The 22808-nt window shown below is 45.2% G+C and overlaps 2 long non-coding RNA genes across 2 annotated transcripts; one reads left to right on the forward strand and one right to left on the reverse strand.

Annotated features, from left to right (window-relative positions):
- Window positions 1-2057: 2057 nt before the first annotated feature.
- LOC116238251 (uncharacterized) lies at window positions 2058-6026 on the reverse strand. Its single transcript, XR_004168921.2, has 2 exons — window positions 5870-6026; window positions 2058-2400 (listed from the first exon to the last, which is right to left on the reverse strand). It is a non-coding gene; the product is annotated as an uncharacterized LOC116238251 (long non-coding RNA).
- Window positions 6027-6111: 85 nt separating this feature from the next.
- LOC116238260 (uncharacterized) lies at window positions 6112-13055 on the forward strand. The gene is made up of 5 exons (XR_004168922.2): window positions 6112-6386; window positions 6502-6586; window positions 8725-8875; window positions 9587-9744; window positions 11962-13055. It is a non-coding gene; the product is annotated as an uncharacterized LOC116238260 (long non-coding RNA).
- Window positions 13056-22808: the final 9753 nt, after the last annotated feature.

The following is a 22808-nucleotide window of genomic DNA, read 5'->3' on the forward strand; positions in this document are numbered from 1 at the left end:
TTGGTTTCCAGGGAGTCCTAAGCTCTGTCACAATACCTTCTCAAAATCCTTCCACAAAGTCACATCTTGGATTAACTCCTTTGAGACTCTTCTTTCTACTCCAGGAACAAGTATGTTCCAGTCAGTCAGAAATCCCCAGACTCCAACATTATCATCACTTTTACAGCCTGGGAGTCATGAATAACATTCCTTTCCACCTGAAGCAATCCTCTTCTTGAAGGTTGGTATTATGGTCAGGACATCCTTCCCAAAATCTCTACTTGCCTCATCACACAATCACAGAATATTCCGAGTTGGAAGGGACCCATAAGGATAATCAAGTCCAACTCCTGGCTCCACACAGGACCACCCAAAAAAATCAGACCATATGTGTGAGAGCATTGTCTGAATCTGGACAGCCTGTGATGTCCCATTCTATCACTCTGTTCTATGATTCTGTGATTCTATCCCACCCCATGCCAAAGTACTGCAAGATCAGGCTCTGAGATCTGGAGGTGCTCATCCTACTTTGGGGACCTAATTTGGAGCATCAAACTCAACAAATTAGCCGTTTCTTCTTGTGTGTCACCATAGACAGGGCCCACCAAGCTTGATTTCGTCCCATCAGTCCTTATTTGTCAGCACAGTGCCAGTCAGCATCTGGCTGAAAAACAGCACTGAGCTGCTGCTAGACACTCCAGATTCTAAATCCTCAGATGCTCTTGTCATTTGTCATACACAGAGCTGTCTCATCTACCCAAAGAGGAAAATATGTAAAAGCTTTTATAAGAGTGAAGTGGAAAGCCAGCTGTTATAAATCAGAATTGCCTGCTAAAAAGCCTGAACCTGATGCAACAAGATTATTTTAAAAACTCTTAGCAAGTTATTTGACTTCTGCTTCCTTTCCATTGTGGCCAGAGGTCCCGGATCCCATCACGTTTGATGGCATGCAGAGCAGGTCTGCACTGTCCAAGGAAATCTCTCTATGGTCAATAAATTGCAGACCCTCTTGGAGCCTCCTGGGGCACTTAACTCAGACAAAGAGAAGTGATGTATTTAAGAGTTCTGCATTTTCTAAATTGCAAGGCAGCAGGGAAAAGAAATGCCTATAGCCACCAAGGCTCTTGGTTACTCTGAAAGGGAAAGCTTTCCCCCTTTGCACAATCTCTGAAGTATGGCATGTGGCCTAATTATATAATTACACAATAGATCAGAATTGCTTCAAAGGAACTGTTGTGTTCCATCAGGTACATAATAAGTTTATAGTATCAACTAATTATGCTGTTATATAAGGGCCCAGAATGACTTTTAAAACCAACAGTCAGATCTCCCAGGCTATCAAACACATATTGTTTTGTTTGGAGATTTTTTTTAATACCTCATTAAGAAGGCAACCTGTGCTTCCCTCAGCCTTTCTAGAGGGGATATAAATGTTAATACTATCTGCATCTAATACTAAGTTGGTCTACATCGTCTCTACTAACCTCAGTGGATTATTTTAAATGTCAGCAAAACTGGAGCAGTCAATGGCTCAGTCCACATTAACTGAGACTGTGGGGACACAAAGACATTTGAATGGCCATACTTTAAGCAGTCACTGCTGACAGCCATTCACTTCAGGTCTTTCTGGTTTGAGCTCTACATTCAAACTCACTCATGGGACAGTGCAGAAGAACATAGTGATGGGAGGTGGTAGAATCACCATCCTTGGAGGCATACAAGAACCATGGAGATGTGGCACTGAAGGGCATCATTAGTGGGCACAATGGGGGTGGCTTGGCATTGGACTACGTGATATTGGGAATCTTCTCCAACCTTAGTGATTATATGATTGTAAGGGGACAGGTAGTTCATTACAGCAGCTCTGTTACTTCCAGTTGTGCCTTTATCTTCTCTATACACAGAAGATACAGAAATAAAGTTGAGTTTTGCCAAGCTGATCCCCTAACCCGCAGCATGCAACATGCACGTGCTTTTTCTATCTATTCAGCCTTCTGACAGTGGCAAAAATTCCCCAGTTGCAATTGAAGGTCCCTGGAGCTACCACTTTGTAAACTTCAAAGAGTTCAACCCAGCCATTCAGGTAGACATTTTTAATTTTATCCAGGCCATTCATCCACTCTTAATTTGCAAAGAAAGAAAGAAACTGTTGCAGGGTTATTATTAAATACTGGCCAAGAGAGAATGAACTCCAGGTTTGGCTGACTCTCTTCAGTGGAGAGCAAGTGCATACTGACAGAAGATACATTGCTGTTTTGCTTCCCAACCATTTCTACTTTTCTTATTAAGGATGTCCGAAAGCTGAAGCAGCAGGAGAGCCTTTAGTTCACAAGTGTAGCTGCACTTTCCAAGCTCCAGCCAAGCCAACTGTGCTCTGAGACCTCTGGTCACCTGCTGGGTTTAGCTTTGTGGCCTCTCCACCTGCTCAAAACAGCAGAATTTCTCAGTGACAAATCTTTGCTTTGCAAAAATTAATGTCAAAAGTCCTCCTGATCTCAGTCAGACTTGGACACAGCAAGTTGTGCTTCACCATTAAGGACAGCTGTGGCACTCAGTGACATGGTTTAGTGGGCATGGTGGTGATGTGTTGGTTGATTGTTCAACTTGATCTTTGTGGACTTTTCCAACCTTACTGAGTCTATGATTCTATGATCAGATGGTGAAGTTTGCACGTCTCCATTCCTAACATTTCATAATGATTTCTTGCAGCAGTGGTCAAACCATTCCATCAAGCATTTGAGATGACCATGGGACTTGGTACAAGGCCAAGAAAACAATTTGTTAGCCTGGCCCAGCACAGGTTCCAAGGACAGAGATGTGCATGCCCTAAAATGGAAACCTGCAGCCAGATGGAGAGGCCCTCCAGCCATGCCTTTGCACCCAGCCATGCCATCAATCAGCCTACCAATGGCGCATAGTTGTAAGGGGTGATTAGTGACAAGTCCTCAGCTTTGAGAATTCTTCTTAATACAACAGGTAAGCAAACAAAAGAAGAAGAAAATGGCAAGAAATATGCTTGCTAAGTGGAGCTGATAACCCAAGGACTCAAAAGACAAGTTACCATTTTGCTTGTCATTGAAGCACTTTCCATTTGCTTCATATTACTTTTCCCCAAATTTACTTTGGGAAAAACATTGCTGTCAATCCAGCAGATACCTCATTGCTCCACCTGCTTGTGCTTGCATCAAGAAAAGATCCACGTAACTCCAAATAACCTTTCATTCAAGACAAAAAAATCAGTCTGCACTGAACATCTACCCAACCACCTTATCCCGGAATCTCCTACCAATACCCAGCCAAAAGGGAGGGGAGAAGGGAGGCAAACCAGGTCCCAGAAAAATATTTCCCAGACAAGTGAGTGTGTAAAGCTGCAAGGTACAGGGACTTCCATGGTAACTCTTTGTATAAACAGCACCAAACAGCTTGAAGTAGCTGCTTTCCTTGCAAGGCTGATGAACAAAGTATCTCTGTAGCTTGGCCAACACAGCAAGCTCCAGCCAAATGTAAATAGCCCGCAGGGCTTTTTGGCACTTTGCACTCTATTTTGCATACAGCTGGTAATGTTTTAAAGGCCAGACCCAGCCAAGGGTAATGCTTCCAAGAACAGAGCAGGAAACACTTTGTGTACAGAAAAGGGTCTCAGGAGAAATCAGTGAAATCTTAAGACCTTTTGTGTTTCTTTCTCCATCCCCAAGTCAGCATGCTTCATTCTTACACTAAGAATTTCCAGAGAGCCAGGTAGATTGCTAAGATGTCAGCAGTGTGTTTTGGCCTCAAAGCACTCGTTAAGAAAGGTATGAACTTGGAACTTGCAAACACATAAACAATTGCTGTGTGTAGGTTAAGTCCTGCTGAGCACATACGTGACGTGTTTCAGTGGAGAATTTGCTGAAGCCATCAAACGTGTGTGCAACACGTCAGAGATGACATCAAACAAGGATCAAAACTGTATCAAAGCACCTAGTGATGCCATTTGGATCTTCCACAACTCTTACACCAGGGAAATACTGTGATATTTCTGAACGTCAGGGTATTGTTCCACCTTTGAGTAGACTTTAGCAGGATCTGAGCCTTGTGTCAGGCTGTTGGGTAGGAGGGAGACAGTCTCTTATCTCAAACACCAATAAACCCAGGCCATCTAAGAGCTTGGTCTTGCTGATGGATTTGCCTCTTGCTAAGAAGATGAGAGACTGGGAATCCTCAGTTCAGCTTACTGCTGTAGCACTGGCATTTTGGATAAGAAAAAGGCAAAATTTAGTTCTCTAGCATCCTCTCCCACTCTCAGCTGGTGGGATAGAAGGCTTGGGAAGGGAAGCCAACAGGCTGAGCAGAGCAGAGTCAGACTGAGCACACAAGGCTGAGGCAGGCAGTCACATAGGATTAGCACTGCGGTAGAGATGTTGTTACCTTTTATTATCTTGTTTGTAAAATCACAGTGCACCAGCATGGGCATTTTGCCCACCTGGTCTGCTCCCTTCAACCTCACTGTCTGTATTTGGATGTGTTTGTATGTCAGGGCCATCATGTCCTCAAGGGAGATTGTCCTTCTGCTAGCTGTCCCACTCACTTGATTATTCAGGGTTGAAAGATGGGCTCTGGCTGAGTTAGCAACAGCCATTGAAGCTGGCAGGAAAGGGGAATATGTGCCAATAACTCAGGAAAGGGAAGCAAAGATGACGTGGAGAGGAGTTATCACTGCACCATCATGAAGTGAAATAGAACGCTCTGCTTATCACAATTTAGTGCCCCCTACTTTGCATCTTGCAAACATCCATCCTTCTGCAAGTAATTCATGTGCAGAATGTGCAAATTCCTGTCCTTCAGACAGGGCAGCAGAGGACTGCTGGAATAGACCAGAGGCTGCACGTTGCTGTCAGACATCACAAAGGGCTGCACTCACCTGTCTTCTGCACATCATGGGCCAAAAATTGGACGTTACATGAGAGGATAAAACCCTCCTGTTGTCAGATACCAAGGAACAAAACTGTCTATGGCCAAGGACATGTGATGATACAAGTGGCAACATAATTGGCTTTACAGGAATGTAGGGTTGTTTTTTTTTCCAAAAAGTCAGTAGTGATTACAAGGATCTACAAATATGTAGAATGAATAGGCCATAAGTTGTACCACAGGAGGTTCAGGTTTGGATATTACGAAAAATTTCTTCTCTGGAAGAGTGATAATGCATTGGAACACACTGCCTGGTGAGGTGGTGGAGTCACTGTCCCTCAAAGTGTTCAAGGAAAGGGTGGATGTTGCACTGGAGGACATGTTCTAGAGCAGGCAAATGCATGGGCTGATGGTGGGACTAGATGATCTTAGTGGTCTTTCCAGCATTAATTATTCAATGATTCTATGATTCTAAAAAGGGGGGGGGGGGAAGTACCTTTTTACCCTAAAAAGCAAAATATCATTCTGTTCTAGTCCTAGCAAGTGATGAGCATGCATGCAATTGTATCTGCATATGTTCTTGTACAGAGTAGCTCTTGTACCTGTCAGCAGGCACAGGGGAGGATATTGCATAGACACTTATTTTAAGTGAACAAAAACAAAGGAGAAATTAATTTCTTGGAATCCATTTGTCCATAATTACTTTGGAACCCAAAGGAGTTGCTTCCTACAATCAAATATCATCAGTGGCAAGCCATGAGAATATGAGAAGAGGCATGGTATGGAGAAGGTATGGTCAAGGCAAGTGGAAGCTCTTTATACAGGCAATTATAAACACGAAATATAAAATTAAAAAAGAAATCATGAGATACTAATCCATAAGAAAACCAGGAGTCCATTTTTACCTTCTTATCATATGTAGTCCCGTGTTCAAGCTGACTCAGCAGACAGTGGCATTAGGGCAGGCTTACACAGCCACTCTACGTGAAGAGTTACTCACCGAGTACAAAGCTCCTCCAGTCATGGCATCAAGATCTTTGTAGTCTGTTCTTTGATCAGGATGTGGCCCAAAATGCTGAGAGAGGTAGGGCTTAACCCCACCAAGAGCCTCCAGTTGGCCTGAACATGGAGGAAGCCAATGGATAGGTAGGCTTGGCCCCCAGTGATGCCAAAAAGGACTTTCTTCTAGAAGTCTCCATGGAGATGGAATGAGGTCACTGCTGCCCATCTGTGATATAAGAATCTATCCCTTCCCACTCCAGGGGGAAGGATGCAGGATGGCCTTGCAAGACAAGCGAGCACAAATGGCTAACAAAGCAAGATAAATATGCAACATAAATATGTGATGGTGCAGGAGGCGGTACCATAAACTTATTTTATTGCCACTTGTCTGCAAAGGCCAGCATAATTCACTCCCTTTGCCTCGCTCTGTCATTCATGAATAATGAGATTTCCCAAGCACATGCCAGTAAAATCCTTCTCATGCCCTGCACCAGGATGTGTCAGTGCTATCTCGGGTAAGAAAATAAAGAGATGGGGATTTTTAATGGCAATCGAGCTTCTGCTCTCCATACGCTGACTATCTGATGTAGTGTTTACTGATTACCAATACAATCTGATATTTCATGTTAGTTCCTCCAGAGCTGCTCTCTGATTTAGCTCCTGTCCTACACTGAGAGATGAACACAGTTGCCCACAGCTCCTGCAGGCATAGAAGGTAACTTAAACCACCCTCACACCATGCATCAGCTTCTCACCTGCCCCACAAGGCTGTGAATTTGGGTGCTTTTGTCCTAATCCCCTGCCCTGAACATCCACATTTGTTTAACCTGCTCCAGCCCATGCAGTGGGTGAAACAGGGATTGTGGTAAAGACAGCCAGAGTCTTTTTGCAGAGCTCTTTCTGTAGTTCATGAGGGTAGTTTGCTACAGACCCACACATAAGGCATCAGTGGGCTGTGGCTGCACACCGGGTGATGCACAGGCAGAGTTGGTCCACAGGACTGGTTCTCTTCTGTTTCAGATTAGCACTTCTGTGTCACCGTGGTCACAGGGGAAAAGGAGAGCAGATGGTTCTTGTTGCCTTCCCATTACTGGGTGACACAGCAGCGGTTTCCCAGGTTGTGCAGCCTGTGTCAACCAATACCACTGCAACACTGCTCCATCTGGGCTGAGAGCTAGAAGCCATAAATCAAGGTGTCCACTGCAAGTCATAGGGGGATAAAGCATCTGCAGTAAAATTTCTCTGACAGGTAGTCACAGCTGAGATACCACTTGATGGATGGCAGCAGAATCCCCATTGTAAGTCAGTGGTTTCTCTGTAGCTGTGAGCAGGCTGAACTCTGTTGTGATTGTCATGGCTTTAGGACCTCTGCTTCTTCATCAGGTACTTGAGAGGATGTACACAGCCCAAACCCTACACCACTCCTCAGGAGCAGCTCAGTTGGCTTCGTTTTCCAGCTGCCTCCAGCTAAGGAGAGCAGACTTAGTCAGGGTCCCCAGTATAGGAAGGACAGAGACTTGTGAAGCAGGTTCAAAGGAGGCCCACAAGGATGTTCAGAGGGCTGAAGCACTTTTCCTATAAAGACAAGCTGAGGGAGCTGGGAGAAGAGAAGGTTCTGAAGAGGCCTTGTAGTGGCATTCCAGTACTTAGTGGGGCCTGCAGGAAAGATGGGGAGAGACTCTTTGTTAGGGAGTGCAGGGATAGGAAAAGGGGGGATGTTCTTAAACTAAAGGAGGGTGGATGTAGATTAGATACTAGGAAGAAATTCTTCACAGTGAAGGTGGTGAGATACTGGCACTGCTGCCCAGAGAGCTGTGGGTGCCCCATCTCTGGTGATGCTCAAGGCCAGGTTAGAAGAAGACATCAACTTCAGACACTTTGGTCTTCATCAGCTCCCAGCCCACATAGGTAGAAAGAGCCAGGTCATTTCCCTCATCTACCTGGGTTGATTTTTCCATGGCAAAATCTCACAATCACTGTTGAATGAAAAGAGGCCTCCAAGCAGTTTAATCTCTATGGATTGGTATATAACAAATTACAAGAAGTATTAAAAAGTGGTTATACAGGGACTATGCATCTATACCAGAAGCCATGATATGGGGCACTCACCTCATCAGATTACCCTAGAAATGGAGCCAACACCAGCACTGTGTCACTTCCCCATCCCTCAGGACGGGCTGGTTCCCAGGGGTAAGCTCAAACAATACAGTAGAAAACCCATGCCCCAATTAAAACCAAATACTCCATAGGTTATTTTCAGGATGGTGGGAATGTCATCAGTCTCCTGGGAAAATCACCAGCCAAATCAAGATGTACAATCACCCTTTGATAAATATTCATCCCCATTTATGAGATGTTCATAAATGTTGCAATAGGAGCTGTAACAGAGAAAATAGTACCAGATATGGCTTGGGAAAAAATATTCAGGGCACGGCTTCCTGAATCTCTTTCTTTTCCTGGAGGTACCAGGAATTTCCTTGAGATATTAGGTACATCTCAGTCAGATTCGGGTACTCCACATCTCAGTCCTAAGAATTATTAGGGCCATAAGAACTGAGATTCTCATGGGCACTTTCCCAGAACTGAAAAATTGTACCTCGTGTCCTAAACCACTTATAGTATCTCAAAAGTAAAATATACATGCATAAATACACCAAGCTGGAACAGATGCACGGCTGATTTTATTTTTATTTTCTGTTCCCTGCCTTGAAAATTTTCAAATAAAATATAAAGTGTGGTTTTAGTCAAAGGGAATGGTTGGGATTTTGGCAAAGATTCTTGCTTTTGAGATTCTGCTAGTTCTGTACTGAGTAGGATTTGCTGGTGGTTCCCACTGATGGTTCTCTCTGGCAGAAGGAAACAATACATCACAGGGACCATTGCTCAAGACATAGTCTGCTTGGCTATCTCACCCCACAGAAGGTGAGAAAGAGCAAAAAGCAACCCTTCAAAAACTGCCACTGCTCCAGATATTGTCAGGTTTATGCACCAAGAGTGAGACTTGGTAAGTGAGTCTTAAAACATGCTGACAGGTTTGGTCCATTTCTTCCTCTCCAGCTTCCTTCTCCATTGCTTCCTCTTCTGCCACACACAACCCAATGTCCTGATCCTTAATTCTCCATCTAGGGGACAGTGGGACCTGCCACTGCCTGAACAGAAAGGTCCCACTAGCAGCCTGTTCTCCACTTAAGTTCAATACAATGACCCTGACATAATCATGTCACAAAGCTGCCCATGTTACTCTGTATGAGACAGGAAAAAAAAAGGAAAAAAAAAAAAAAAAAGAAAAAAAAAGCATTCTAAAAATTCTCTAACCTCATTTCTTCTTGGAAAAAAAGTGAGGTGTCGTTTTGTGTTGGGCTTTGGATGATGTATATAACTGAAGGATGCTAGAAAACCCATCTGTTCTGTACCAATGGAAAATAAATGTGCATTATTATTCATGGCTTTCCACCCATATCTCCCTTTCTGCAGGGCCCAGCTACAGAACAGAAGAGTGCTGTGATATGCAATATAGCCACACACCACTTAGAGCTTACATACTCAGAGCTTAATGCTCCAGCAGTAGCCTACACATAGCAGAAGGCTATAATGAACACTACTGCAAGGCAAGCTCATCCAATTCAGTGAGACTCTTCTCATGCAAAGCAAAATAAACCCAGAGATAAGGGAAGAAATACTCAAGCTAAGACATTTGAATCGGGTTGTATTTTAGGTTCTGCTTGCAGGAGCTCCAGGCAGCATTTAGAGTCACCTGTATGTAGATGCATGGCTCGACATGGCACACATCCTGAATGCATAGCCATCCAAGTGGGGATGTGTTGAAGTCTCAGCTGCCCATGCTGAGGATTTCATTGTCAGAGAAGCAACCAGGTAAGGACATTTTGAAGAGCACAGAAGTGACAATTTGCGTGCCATGAGCTAATGAGCAATATTATAAGCCTCAGAATGCAGCAGTAAGTGACCAAGCAGCCATGATAACACCCACCAGAGCTGAAAATATTCCCTGTTGCAGCTGAGTTGTCTCACCAGGAACATGACAGACTCACACCCTTGGCAGAGGGGACAGAGAGATGGAGCTGTTAGCAAACACCATGAAGGGGTTCCAGCACCTTGTGTCCTCAAATAGTCCTGGTTGAACATAAGGAGAGGGATCAGCTCGAGTGTTCAGGAGGATTTCAGATGTACTTTGTAGAGGGAGATACTGGAGAATTTCTTGGAGACACTGACAGTCAGGCTGGATGGAGCTGTGAGCAACCCGATCGAGCTGTAGGTGTCCTTGTTCACTGCAGAGAGTTGGCCTCTTCCAACTCAAACAGTCCTATGATTTTATGATAATCTTTGATTTTATGAATGACATTCTCTTGATACGCATAGAGTTGGATCTGTAATCCAAAAGCTGTCACTGCTGCAGAAAGCTACATGGGGAAAAAAGTAGTGTGGGGATTACCCTTCAGCACTTTGGCTTTCTCTTCACAATTATGTGTCTTCTTTCTGATACAGATTAGATCAACACTGACAAAGTGGCACATGATGGAGTATAACAGAGTCAGGCAGACAGAGAGCTGATCTGATAATGTTGAAACAGTCTGATGTTCTGGGGATTTTGTTTTTGTTCTGGTGCAGAAGACAGGGCAAACCCAAGCAAATGGGAATAAGGGAGGTCTGGCCATTCCCAGGCATCTTTACCCATATCTGTATTATCTTTTTATTTATGTGTTTCTACGCATTTACAGTCTGCAGTCAAAATGGAAAGTTCTTAAAAAGACCTATTACCCTTCAGACCCTTACAAATGGCTTTTTTGCCTCCACCACGATCAGACTGGCAACTGGAGCTCTTGTGTTGGGTAAAAATTAAAATACGGTGAAGAGCAAAGAGGAAAGATGGTCTTCCCTTTAAGTGTTCCAGTCTCTTTGGAGAGATCTACATTACACCAAGTCAAACCCTCTTATGAAGCTGAGCAGTTGCTGCTTTCTGTACTGACTGCAGTAACCAGTCTTGAAGACTCAGAGATGGCCGCCTCCAAAGTGCCCATTCAGCAGGATTTGTCCAAGCTTCCAAAATGCTTCCCTGCTTTCCTTGGATTTTAGCCACTAAATTGAAAGCCAAGGCCTGCACTACTAAACTGCACTTTCTACTACTTAGATATCTAGGTACAGGATATTTTTCATAGTTCTCTATGAAAAATATGGCCAGGATCATACACTAGATTCATTAGGAGCTGCCCAATGGGGGAAGGATTAAGGATTAGAACTGTTCCTGAAAATCCTTGTGTTTAGGTCTCTTTACTGTTACTGTGTCAGGTAGCCTTGGTAAACTCACACAACTCATCTTCTGCCCCATCTCATTCATTAGAAAGATTACATGACTCCATCTTTCCAAGACATGCCCTCATTCAATGCTAGGCTTTATTATTGTTGATATTTTTCCTGTGTTGCTGGGTGAAACACTAAAAGACTACATCTTGGGGAAAAAAGGGGCAAAGCATGAGGGCCCTTTTCTGCTCGGGTTTATAACCTCTTGCATATTTAACAATATGTGTAATTGAAATAATGAAGGGGGCTGAAGGAGAATTCCAGCCTAATTACATACTACAATGGTGCTGTGCTGCTTCTGGGAGAGCAGCCAGCCATCTGGAAAGAGGTTCAACTCCCAGGAGGGGAGAGCTGACAGGACAAAGGAGAGAGGGCTGGGGAGTAAATACAACCAGAGGATGGTGGCCCAGCTTCAACCAAAACACTGCAAGATTGGCAGTACCAGCCAGAATGGACATTGCAGCCATGTAGCCAGACCTGAAGGTAAATCTAAGGTGCCCTGGGCTTCTCCTTAACCTTGAACCAGGAGCATACATAGCTCAGTTTCTTGATAGCCATGGGCTATCTGCAAGACTTTTTTAGACAAAGGGTCAACCCAACACAGTGCCTACAAGCTCCACTTCTCCTGGGGAACCTTGGAGGCCATTTCAAAGAGTCAACCCAACGCTGTGCTTCCTTCTGCATCAATGCAACAGCAAGAATAGGACTTATCTGCAGCTTACATACTACCAAGATGCTGTTAAAATCATCTCTCATCTTCTCCCCATTGAACAGATGACTTCTCCTTCTTGCACAAATTCCCAGGGACTGCAGGACCACCTTACCCACATTTTACTCATGAGGCTTTCCTGGCTGAAAGCAGCATCTGGAAACAGCTAATAGAGACTGAACTAACAACCCTTGCAGACACGGGATGGTCTTCTCTATCTTGGCACACAAAGGCAGCAGACGAGGGTGCCCTGGCAGCTGCTGTTTGAAAACACTGCTTAAGTGACTGTGAAGAGCCAGATGGACTTCAGCCCTGAAGACTCAAGTGCCCTATTTAGCCACGAAGCAAGGATGCAGCAAGAGACAGCAGCCTTTGCGTGTGTGTTGTCTCACTGTTCTCCAGCCCTGGTTTGGAGGACTCCTTCAAGGCTGGATCCCCAGACCCATTCAAACTTGCCAACAAACTGCCAGAATCAACCTGGGAAACTGAGCCACCAAAAGCCAATACATTTCACCAGCCTTCAGATGGTAACAATCCATTCCAACCCATAAGCCTGCAAGCAGGGAGGGAAAAGGCTCCAGATTTCATTCTTAATCCTTCAAGTTATTCATTCTACCCCCATTCCACAGCATTAGGAAGGGCAATGTTCCCTTATATGGTCAAGAAAAAGTGGAGAGTATCTGCAATACATTCTCACATCCGTGCTCAGCTGAGCCTGGCCAGCATGTCCCTGTGAATGCAGAGGTTGTAACTGCCAAGAGCTGTGGAGTAAATGCCTCCACCCTGCTGTGAAAGGCAGGCAAGGGGGATAAACAGATATGGGTGGAAACATTGCAAAATGGATTGCATTAAGCAATGCTACTCATGGGTTTATGGGATCTGATTTGGGATGTTTTCCTGTGCAAGCTTGGAGCACAGTGGGAAATGGCAACTTGAATATGTGAAAACAACAGCAAGAAAAATTTGCAAGGCCAAGACTGGAGAAGTATCTGAAGTGGGGCATGTAGACCCCCAAAGGACTCCAAAAAACACCAAAAGGACCTGAAAGATCCTGCTCACTAAGATAATTGGGTGTAGGTTCCCCTGTGAAATTCTCTGGCACCTTGATGCATGGTTTTGGAGTCAAGGTTGTAAATGATAGAGTTTTATGAGAAAGAAGAAGACTTCAGACAAGTTCTTTGGGGAAAAGGGGATGAAAGCACTGGAATGCTTTCATTCCAATATTCTCCTTCCAATAGAGAACATGAGGGCAAAGTATTCTGCTTCTATGAAGAAGCAGAATCTGTGATTCTGTGATTCTGTGAAATGGATGTTGCCACATTTCTCTGCTCACAGAGAACTAAATGCTGTTTTGGAGTTTTAAACACCAACACCAGTGCCACCTCATGGGTGCCCCACATGAAAGCTGCCCAGGGAGTTCTTGCCTTCTTCCTCCAATGGATTTGGTCACTCCTTTAAACTGTAGCACTTTAAAAAATGCTTTAATTTGTTACTAGTGTTTGGGGAGCATCCTGTTCCAGAGCACAGCTTTGCACATGAGAAAACAATCTGATTTTCAGGCAAGGCCTTTCCCCCCATATAGCAGTTTCTCCAGGACAGATATCTTAAAGCATCTCAGCTCAAGAGTCTCTTTTAATAATAAGAGGCAGTAATGCATCAAATGTCATCCAGCACTCACAAAAAGAAAGAAACAACCAAGCACTCCCTACATCCTACAGACTGTGCAGCCCTAGGAAAACCCAGAGCCCTGCTGTCATGATGGATAGTGCCCCAGTGTCCTGATTGGGCTAGATGATCTTAGAAGTCTTTTCCAACCTTAATGATTCTATGATTTTCTCCTGAAGGCTGTACAAAGAGATGTTGCTGGCAGCACATTCTATGCTCTTCTTTGGGTCAATCCTGCTCTTTCAACTAATGTTTTGCTCCTTTTTGCAAGTTCTGTAGCAACAGCATCCCTGGCCTCCAATAAGCTTCCCTCATGTTGAAATACCAGTGATGGGAGCAAGATGCCTAAGGAAGGCTGGGCAGTGGCTAAATAAGCTCTATTAATGAACAAGTAATTAGGTGTTACTGCAGTACTGGCTCTCATAGCTGCAATAAGAGACAATTATGTTGTACAGGTGTCCCTTAACTCTGCTCCTCTGGGGACAGCCTGTCTGGAAACAGCATCACAGGAGAGAGTAAAACCAGGATCCTAAGAGTGAGCCAGCACAGGGAGGGGATATCGAGGCTCCTGCATGCTGCCCACTGGAGCAGGGAGGACCAAACCTGTCCACCTCCATTTTCAGGCTCCCATCTCCTGCTTTTAAAAGTACTTCCCTTGGATTCAGTAATGGGAGAAAAGTTCCCTTTTCTACAGACCTTCACACAACCTTCTCCAGTTTCTGGGGGGAAAAGCGAGAAACGCCTGCAGAGGAGCGCTCCCAAAAATAAGGTGGACGCGCCCTCTAGTGTTCTCGGAGGAGACCAGGTATCTTTGTTCGCTGGAAATCGGTCGTGCACGCTCTTCTTCTGACCTTTTCCTACAAATCGCTAACACCATCGCTACCAGAATGGCACTTATCCCGCTTCAGTGCAGGAGTTGGACTAGTTGGCCTTTAAGTGTCCCTTCCTACTCAAAGTCGATCCGATGGTTCTATGAAAGGGTGGGAGATGGGAAAAGCCCCATATTCAGTATAAATGCAGTGGGAGATGAGTGTGGCAAGCTTATTTTTGCATGCCATATCCTTTCCACAATGGGACGCAGTTGAGGAACTGGCTTAAGGCATCTTCTAGAAGGGCTTTTACCACCTGAACAAGGCCAGCAGGGAAAAGTACAGCATCCATGTGTGGAAAAGTGCTCTGGCCGGGCTGCCCTGCCCCAGGACACACCTTGTGCAAGCACAACCCATGAGCCTCTATATGTGTCTTTAAGGTTCTATGCCTTTTCACAGAATCACACCGAATCACATAATGGCCAGGGTTGGAAAGGACCTCAAGGATCATGAAGCTCCAATGCCCCTGCCACATGCAGGGCCACCAACCTCCACATTTAATACTAGACCAGGCTGCCCAGGGCCCCATCCAATCTGGCCTTGAACACCTCCAGGGATGGGGCATCCACAGCCTCTCTGGGCAGCTGTTCCAGCACCTCACCACTCTCTCTGTAAAGAACTTCCCCTTGACATCCAATCTAAATCTTCTCTCCCTCAACTTAAAGCCATTTCCCCTTGTCCTGCTGCTATCTGTCCTTTCAAAGATTTGATTCCCCTCCTGTTTGTAGGCTCCCTTTAGGTACTGAAAGGCTGCAATGAGGTCACCCCACAGCCTTATTTTCTGCAGGCTGAACAAGCCCATTCAGGCTTTTTAGCTTTTTTTGGCCCTGAGATGTACAGACAAAGTCTCAGAGTGTCAGGAGGTGTCCGTGGCTATTTCACAGCAGAGTGAAATCACAGGAGCAGTGAGTGCTACACAGTGTAAAGGGGCTACAATATCATAGAGAGAGGAACCACATGTATTAAGGAAATTGTATGCAAACAGCTTGACAGATATAGGCATGAAGACAAGACAGAGATCAGGGCTGTAAACAAAGAAACTAAGCTCAGAAGCACAAAAGAGGTCACAAACAAAGAGAGGGGGAAACACAACAGGGCTTCTTGCCCCTGGAGCTGAGGGCTTATTTCCACAGCAATCCTCAGTGAAGGAAACTGAGCAGAGAGCAGCACTGAACCCCAAGAGCACCACGTGTGAGCTGTGCTCGCTGCCTGCTCTCCATCATCATCTCGTGCTTGCAGTTCCCAATGGGAATTGCCTTGTCAGACACACGTGAAGCTCCTGAGGGCACAGAATGCATCCCGCCTGCCGACACGCTTCCAGACATCCCCAGGCTGCTGTAGACAGACAGCAGGGATGTCCCCAGAGATGTCCCCGGGGCTCCACGCGTTCGACAGCTGCCAGGGAATGCAGCGGGATTCGCAGCAACGCGGTGCTGTGGGATGCTGCAGGCAGAGTCTGAATCCTTTAATATGCTGTTTGTCGTGGATGGAGGTCTGGTTGTGCATTTTGAGCAACCCAGAGAGGCTGCAGGGTCTCCTCCTCGGGGATCTCCAAAAGATACCTGGATGTGGGACCCTGCTCTGGTTGGCTCTGCTGGGTCAGACGGATGGAACCAGTGGTCTTGCCACCCTCAGCCACTCCAGGATTCTGTGATTCTCCTTACAGGAGAAAAGGTTATTTTTTCTTTACTTGGATATGTTTAGAATAGGCTAATGGGCCAAGGAACATCACACTCACTGGATTTTTATGGTATTGAAAGAGCTCTGCCTGTTATTTGCAGGGGGGTAAAATGCATTGGTGCAAGGACATACCTTTCAAACTGCTTTACTCATAGACACAGAAGGGTCTTCTCTTCATTTAGAATCATAGAATCACTTAAGTTGGAAAAGACCTCTAAGATCACCAAGTCTAGCTATCAACCCACCCCACCATGCCCACCAAGCATGTCCCTCAGTGCCACATCTCCACGGTTCTCGAACACCTCCAGGGACTCTACCACCTCCCTGAGCAGCCTGTTTTGTACCAAGTCCCCTTTCCTTTCAGCCGAAACAAGCTCTGCCAGGAGGAGATCCTCCTATGAAACAAGTAAAAGCTCTCCAGTTATTGGTGTGATGAGGTGAACAGGTAGACTTTGATGGAAGAGATCTCGTATTTTTCCAGACACTGCCTCTCCTCCCTTTCAAAGCCTTGCTGTAGCAATCTCCAGTTAGTAATAACAACAATAATAACCCTGAATAAATCTCACTCAGATCCCCACATCGTTATGCAAATGTTTCCTCCTTATTTGCATCTTTACAGAGGATCATGCAGATATGAAGTCAGATCTGTTTATCTGCAAGCTGGCAATGCAAAGATTTTCAGAATAAATACCATAGGGCTGAGGAATACATGTCCTCAATGAGGATTTGTGGGCACTGATGTGTAATAAAATGGATCTCCAGCCAATCCACCTACAGCCAATAAACCATTGCAGTCCACTGCAAAATGGCAAATATCTGCATCTTCTAACCTACAGCTCATTCCTGTCTGACCTTGAAAGTCAAACCAAGCTTGGTAAAACGTGAATTTGGGGATAGCAAGAGTGAATCTCAATGTAAGCAAGACCAGTGCAATTCTGATGCAATTCTGATGCACTCCCAGTTCTCCATCCCAAAACTCTGTATGATTCCTGTCCGTGTTCCAGGGGGGAACTCAGCATGGGAACCCTCACACAAGCTATAGAATGTATGCAAGGGTGCATTTGTCAGGGAGGAGAGGGCAGAGATGCTGATGGACTACTGTTGCCTTCCCCCTTCTTTAAGCATATATTATTGCAGTGCCTATTCTCCATTCACAAAAGAAAGGTGGAAAGCAGAAGCATTTGTCCCATCTGATGGCTGCACCCAGCTCTGATGTGTGCCCACAGAGCACAACAGCACAGGCTCTGCTGACTGCAGATTGCAGTCACACACACTCACAAAGCCCCACGGCAACTTAGAGGCAGCCAAGAAATATTTCCTCCTCACAAGAAATGTACTTTTGCTGGTTTTAATTTTCAGAGCTTCCCAGAGGGGAAAAGAAAAGATAGTTTTCAATGAGGAACTAAAGGCTGAGCAATCTGTGGTTTCTCGTTATGCTGGGGAGGGTGGAAAAACATCCACCTCCAAAGACTTCTGTGAGACAGTCTCAGGTAATCATTCTGTTTTGTAGGGAAGAACCCATGAATGAACCACACAGCCAGCCCAAAGGGATTCTGCAGTTCCATATGGTGATAATAAGATGGTTTATACACAAAATATTGAAAAGACAAAAGATGGAAAAAGAAAAAGCAGTGCACAGGATGAGCCTACATCCTCATCCCCAGATTGGGCACGGGGTCTACACAACATGGACAGACACATCTCTGGTGTCAGGAGAGGCAGATTCAGTGTGGGCACTGAGTCCATTTGGGAGATGGAGCAAAGCACCATTTTGGGGAATGAGTCACATCCTAAAGCAGGGAGTGCTTTGAGACAGACCACAAAACGCTGTGGGCATTGCAATGAGCCCACAGAGGTGCAGGCTTTGAATCACAGAATCATTAAGGTTGGAAAAGACCTTACAGATCATTTAGTCCAACCATCAGCCCCACCCCACTATGCCCACTAACGCATATCTCTCAGTGTCACATCTCCATGGCTCTGGAACAGCTCCAGGGATGGTGACCACCACCTCCCAGGGCAGCCTGTGCCAATGCATCACCACTCTTTCTGAGAGTAATTTTTTCCTAACATCCAACCTTTGGCCATGATGGGGGTAATGGCAGGACATTATTTGAAGGGAAGATTGCAATACCCAGGGGAAGCCATCACCACATTGTCCAAGGTCTGCTCTGCTCCAGGCAGTGGCTGAGTGCAATGACAACACAGGAAACACAGACCCACTGTGACTTCCTCTGCTGTGTGTCACAAGAATGGCTTGGGTTAAAAAGGACCTCAAAGATCGGCCAGTTTCAGCCCCCCTGCCATGGGCTGGTTACCACCAACCAGATCAGGCTGCCCAGGGCACCTTAAGCACCTCCAGAGATGAGGCATCTTCAAAATATCATGGGACCTGAGTTCTCATTCCTCTGTCTGGTATCTACATGATGTTGATCATCTCCATAATCTTGTCAATGGAAGTTCAGGATGTTTTCTACCCATAAATTTCATCAGACCCTACAGGCTATGCTGGTGCTACTCTCAAAATCAGACCCTAAAATCTTAAAATGAAGGCCATTGGAGATCTTTTGCATATGCTGGCCCCAGTGTTTCATCTTCTAACAGCTCAGGGGGTACTTCACACAACATGTAGAGGTGAATAAGCTTACCTGCAGTGACAGTGATGTCATAGAGGACCACATCTTCACTACAATCCAAGATACTGATGACTCAATGCATTCATGGCAAGGTTTGAGGCCAGGGAAGTGGTGAATTTACCCTCAGATGTTCCCACACCCTGAACCCTACATCTTTAACCATTTCACTTCTCTGCAACCCAACCTCCAGTTAAACCTGAGACCGTGGAACGTGAAAAACTTCAGCTTAGGGATTTTTTTCTTTCCTTAAGGAATCCAGAGACATCCTATCTTTTGAAGTGGAAATTACTAAGTTTTCTTCCACGATATTTCCAACCCCCACAAAATCCAGCCATTCACTGAGCTCTCCCGAGAGAAAACAATCTCTCAGGCTTTCCAGTCTGATTCCTACATTGAATAAACAGGAAAAACAACCTGGTCCTATTTAGGAAGGGGCATTCGAAGGGAGCATGCAGCACTGAGCCTCACCAAGCCACTCAGGCATTCATTTCCATCTGGGACATGGGAGGAGCCTGGGGCAAGCACACGTGAGAGCTCCCACCCCAACATGTGTCAGTGCCATGGAAGATCATTAAAATGGACCAAGCGATGTGCCAGCTGTAAATGCAAAGACAGGTCTTTTCAAATAAGCCCCATTAGTTCCACATGTGCATTTGATAGATAATTTTTTGGTTACTTAACATGAAACCAATAATTATGGAAATGACTGCAAGGATCCAGATACTCTCCATAAGAAACAGATGGAGAATGGAGGGAAAGCGATGCGGGAGACTTTGCAAGGGCTTTTTCCCTCCTTCAGTGCACCCATCCTTAGTAAACTGCTAGTGCACAGCCCTGCCCAGCAGACCAAAGGGAAGGAATCAACTCTGCCAGCACCATCTCCCCGCATGGTGCCTTGAGAAATGGGATTAAACACTTGCTGTGCAGCCACACTTACAACCCTGATGCAAACAGCTCTCTGTGCCCTCCAAAAATGGGAAGAAAACAAAATTTGGCTCTTTCCTCCACTGTTTATAGCCAGTTAAGAATTCTCTGACAGGGGATCAAGTCCAGAGAAGACACAGTGCAACCAGTATTTTGCAGGAAACTTTTTATGCATCAATCTGTTTATAACTAATAGCAGATTGTTATTCATAACCCACACTGATTTATTCCTCCTTATGCTCACTCACACCCTGCACCATCCCCACAGCCAGGCATGTGACAAACAGGGCACAAATGTGCATGCAGCAAAGCCACACAGCTCAGCTGGAAATGGCTGGGCACATGGAGGCAAAGAAAGGAGAGCACACACGTTTATAGTGGGAACACAGCTATCACAACAGCATTATACAACTGCAAAAAGAAAAGGAGAAAAAATAAATAGAGGTAGTTAGATAAAACACAGGCCCTGTCTGGTCAGCACAAATCTTGTGTGGGCTTAGGTCAATTCACTTGACACAGCTAGAAATAATTGTCTGCGTTAACCATTAATAGGTCCCTGTTCAAAGTTCCCTGCTATCTGCCTCCATCCCCTGCCCATGCCCCCTCTGCTTCCTTCCCATGGCTCCTGTGTGCTGCCTGCCCATGCCCATGCCATGCCCATGCCCACACTGTAGAGCTCAGTGGCACCAGTCCACACTTTCAGTCTAATGCCCTGCTCAGCCCCATCCAGCCAAATTGCAAATAAAATCCAAAAGAAAACCTTGGGTGTTTTGTGTTGATTTTGTTTTTGTTTTTTTTTAGTGTGGTGGCCAGGAAATAACTTTCTGGGAACCTGGTAGAGCCTCATAGTGCTCAGAGTAAAACTACAGGACAACGAGGTGTCAGTGTCTATGGGGAGACCTTACTGCTCTTTACAAATCTCTGAAAGGAGGTTGCAGTGAAGTGGGGGCTGGTCTCTTCTCCCAGGTAACAGCGATAGGATGAGAGATGGTGGTCTCAAGTTGTATCAGGAGAGGTTGGATATTAGGGAAAATTTCTTCTCAGAGACAGTGGTAATGCATTGACATAGGCTGCTCAGGGAGGTGATAGGGTTACTGGGTTCCAGAACCGTGGAGATGTGGCACTGAGGGACGTGGGTTAGAGATCATGTTGGGGATGACTTGGGGTTGGACCTGGTGATCTTGGTGATCTTTTCCAACCTTGATGATTCTGCGATTCTGTGATTCTAAGAAGTATAGTTGCCACCTTGCAGAGTTGCTCAAACTCATGCAAGCATTTGAAGGACTTTCTAGCTCCCTTCTCATTTTCTGCAGGTAGATTTTCATTGTTTGTGGGTAAAGTGAGTGATTTGGCTCTCTATAACAATAAAAAGAGAAACGGTGACATTTCTAGGAGCTGGACTCAATGATCCTTATGAGTTCCTTCCAGCTCAGGATATACAATGATTCTTTCTACTTTCAGCTCTAGCTACTGTGAGTTTAAAAGGGAGAAAGAAATTGGCCCTTTTTTTCCTTCAAGGACAACTGTCCTGTTTTCAGAAGCTATGGGACCCACCTTATACCAGCTCACAAAAGCACAAACAATTAATTCCTGCCTTCCCACAGATGCTTGCCAACAGAGCAAACCTAGTGCACAGCTAATGCTGAAGACTAAAATCACTGTGAGCAAAGCAAGGCCTTCAGCAGAGACAGCAGCAGAAGAACCAGCCTTCGGCGTTGTGATCCTGGCAAAAACAATTTCAAAATACACTTTATCTAGTGAGTGTGCCTGGGAGCTACGCAGAGAATTGCTTCATGCAGCCTTTTTTATGGAGAGAGGAACTGAGTAGTCTCTGAAATAACTCACGCATCTTTTAACAGCCTCTATTACTCACTATTGGATGAACAGCAATGTTCACTGTTTCACGCTGTCAGCCCAATTCTTCTACTCTAAATTAAAGCACTAAAAAGGAAGTTTCACAGCTTCAGAGTCTTGCTTTGCCCGTTCAACCAAAACCCTTCCCTCCTCCATCAGATCTGTCTCATGGTAGCCCAGGAACTACTAAAGTCACTGATGTTTTCCCATCAAAGAATCATGCAATTACAGCATCATTAAGGTTGGAAAAGACCTCAAAGATCACATAATTCAACCCCAATCCACCTCACCATGTCCACTGACCACACTGCTCAGTGCCACATCTCCATGGTTCTGGAGCACCTCCATGGACAGTGACTCCACCACCTCCCTGGGCAGCCTGTGCCACTTCATCATCACTCCTTTTGAGATTTTTTCCAATAATATCCAATCTGAAATGGTGCAAGGCATCCTGCACAATGCTCCAAGAACCAAATCTCATTCAGGAGGAATAACCAGCAGGTCAGGGAGACCCTGGGGGCACAGGAGAAGAATGAAGGGTTCAAGCCTTGTACACATCTGAGCATGTATAGAGCCAGGGCTGTGCTCTAGGCTGGTCCTTAGGCACTAGTGAACTAGTGCAGTGAACATACCTGAGAGCATAAGGAATCAGACTCACTGCACCCACAGGAGAGAAGATGAAAATCATTCATGTTCCTCAGTTTTTTTTAAGTGCTGAAATAAAAGCTCAGTAGAGAGCTTTCTAGTTGTTTTGGTTAGATTTGAATTGGAACTCATGGAGAATTGCAAGCTATTACTTCATAAAGTAACAACAGGTGATCAGAGCATATATCCAGAGCTCTGTGTTGCCCTAACTCACTCCTAGTATCAAAGGTTTCTTGCTCAGCTCAGACACTTCTGGGTAAATCATTTTCCAGTTTTGATGGCAAATGCAGCCCTTCTTGTTCATTATAAACCCACACACTGTTATCTGTTCTTATTCATGCACTGGCTTTGTTGCTTGGTCAACCTGCCAGCATGCACAGAACAAATCCCCATATAACTCCAACTCCATATAAAAAGCCCTCCACTGTGAGGTGCCAAAGCAGTTATGTCTGTGGTCATGATGCTTTTTGAGACAGGTTAAATTTGCTAAATACTGACTTCAATTAGACTTATATGTTACCCTGGTTGGATCCCCTCAAATAATCCCAGTGTCTTGCCCTGATAGTAAAGTATTTCAATTAGCTTCATCCAAACCCATCCTCTCTGAAGGCCTGGCCACCTCTTTTTGTCAGGAGGAGC

This window comes from Phasianus colchicus, chromosome 6 (genome assembly GCF_987193195.1).
Source record: "Phasianus colchicus chromosome 6, bPhaCol1.hap1.1, whole genome shotgun sequence".
Taxonomy (NCBI): domain Eukaryota; kingdom Metazoa; phylum Chordata; class Aves; order Galliformes; family Phasianidae; genus Phasianus; species Phasianus colchicus.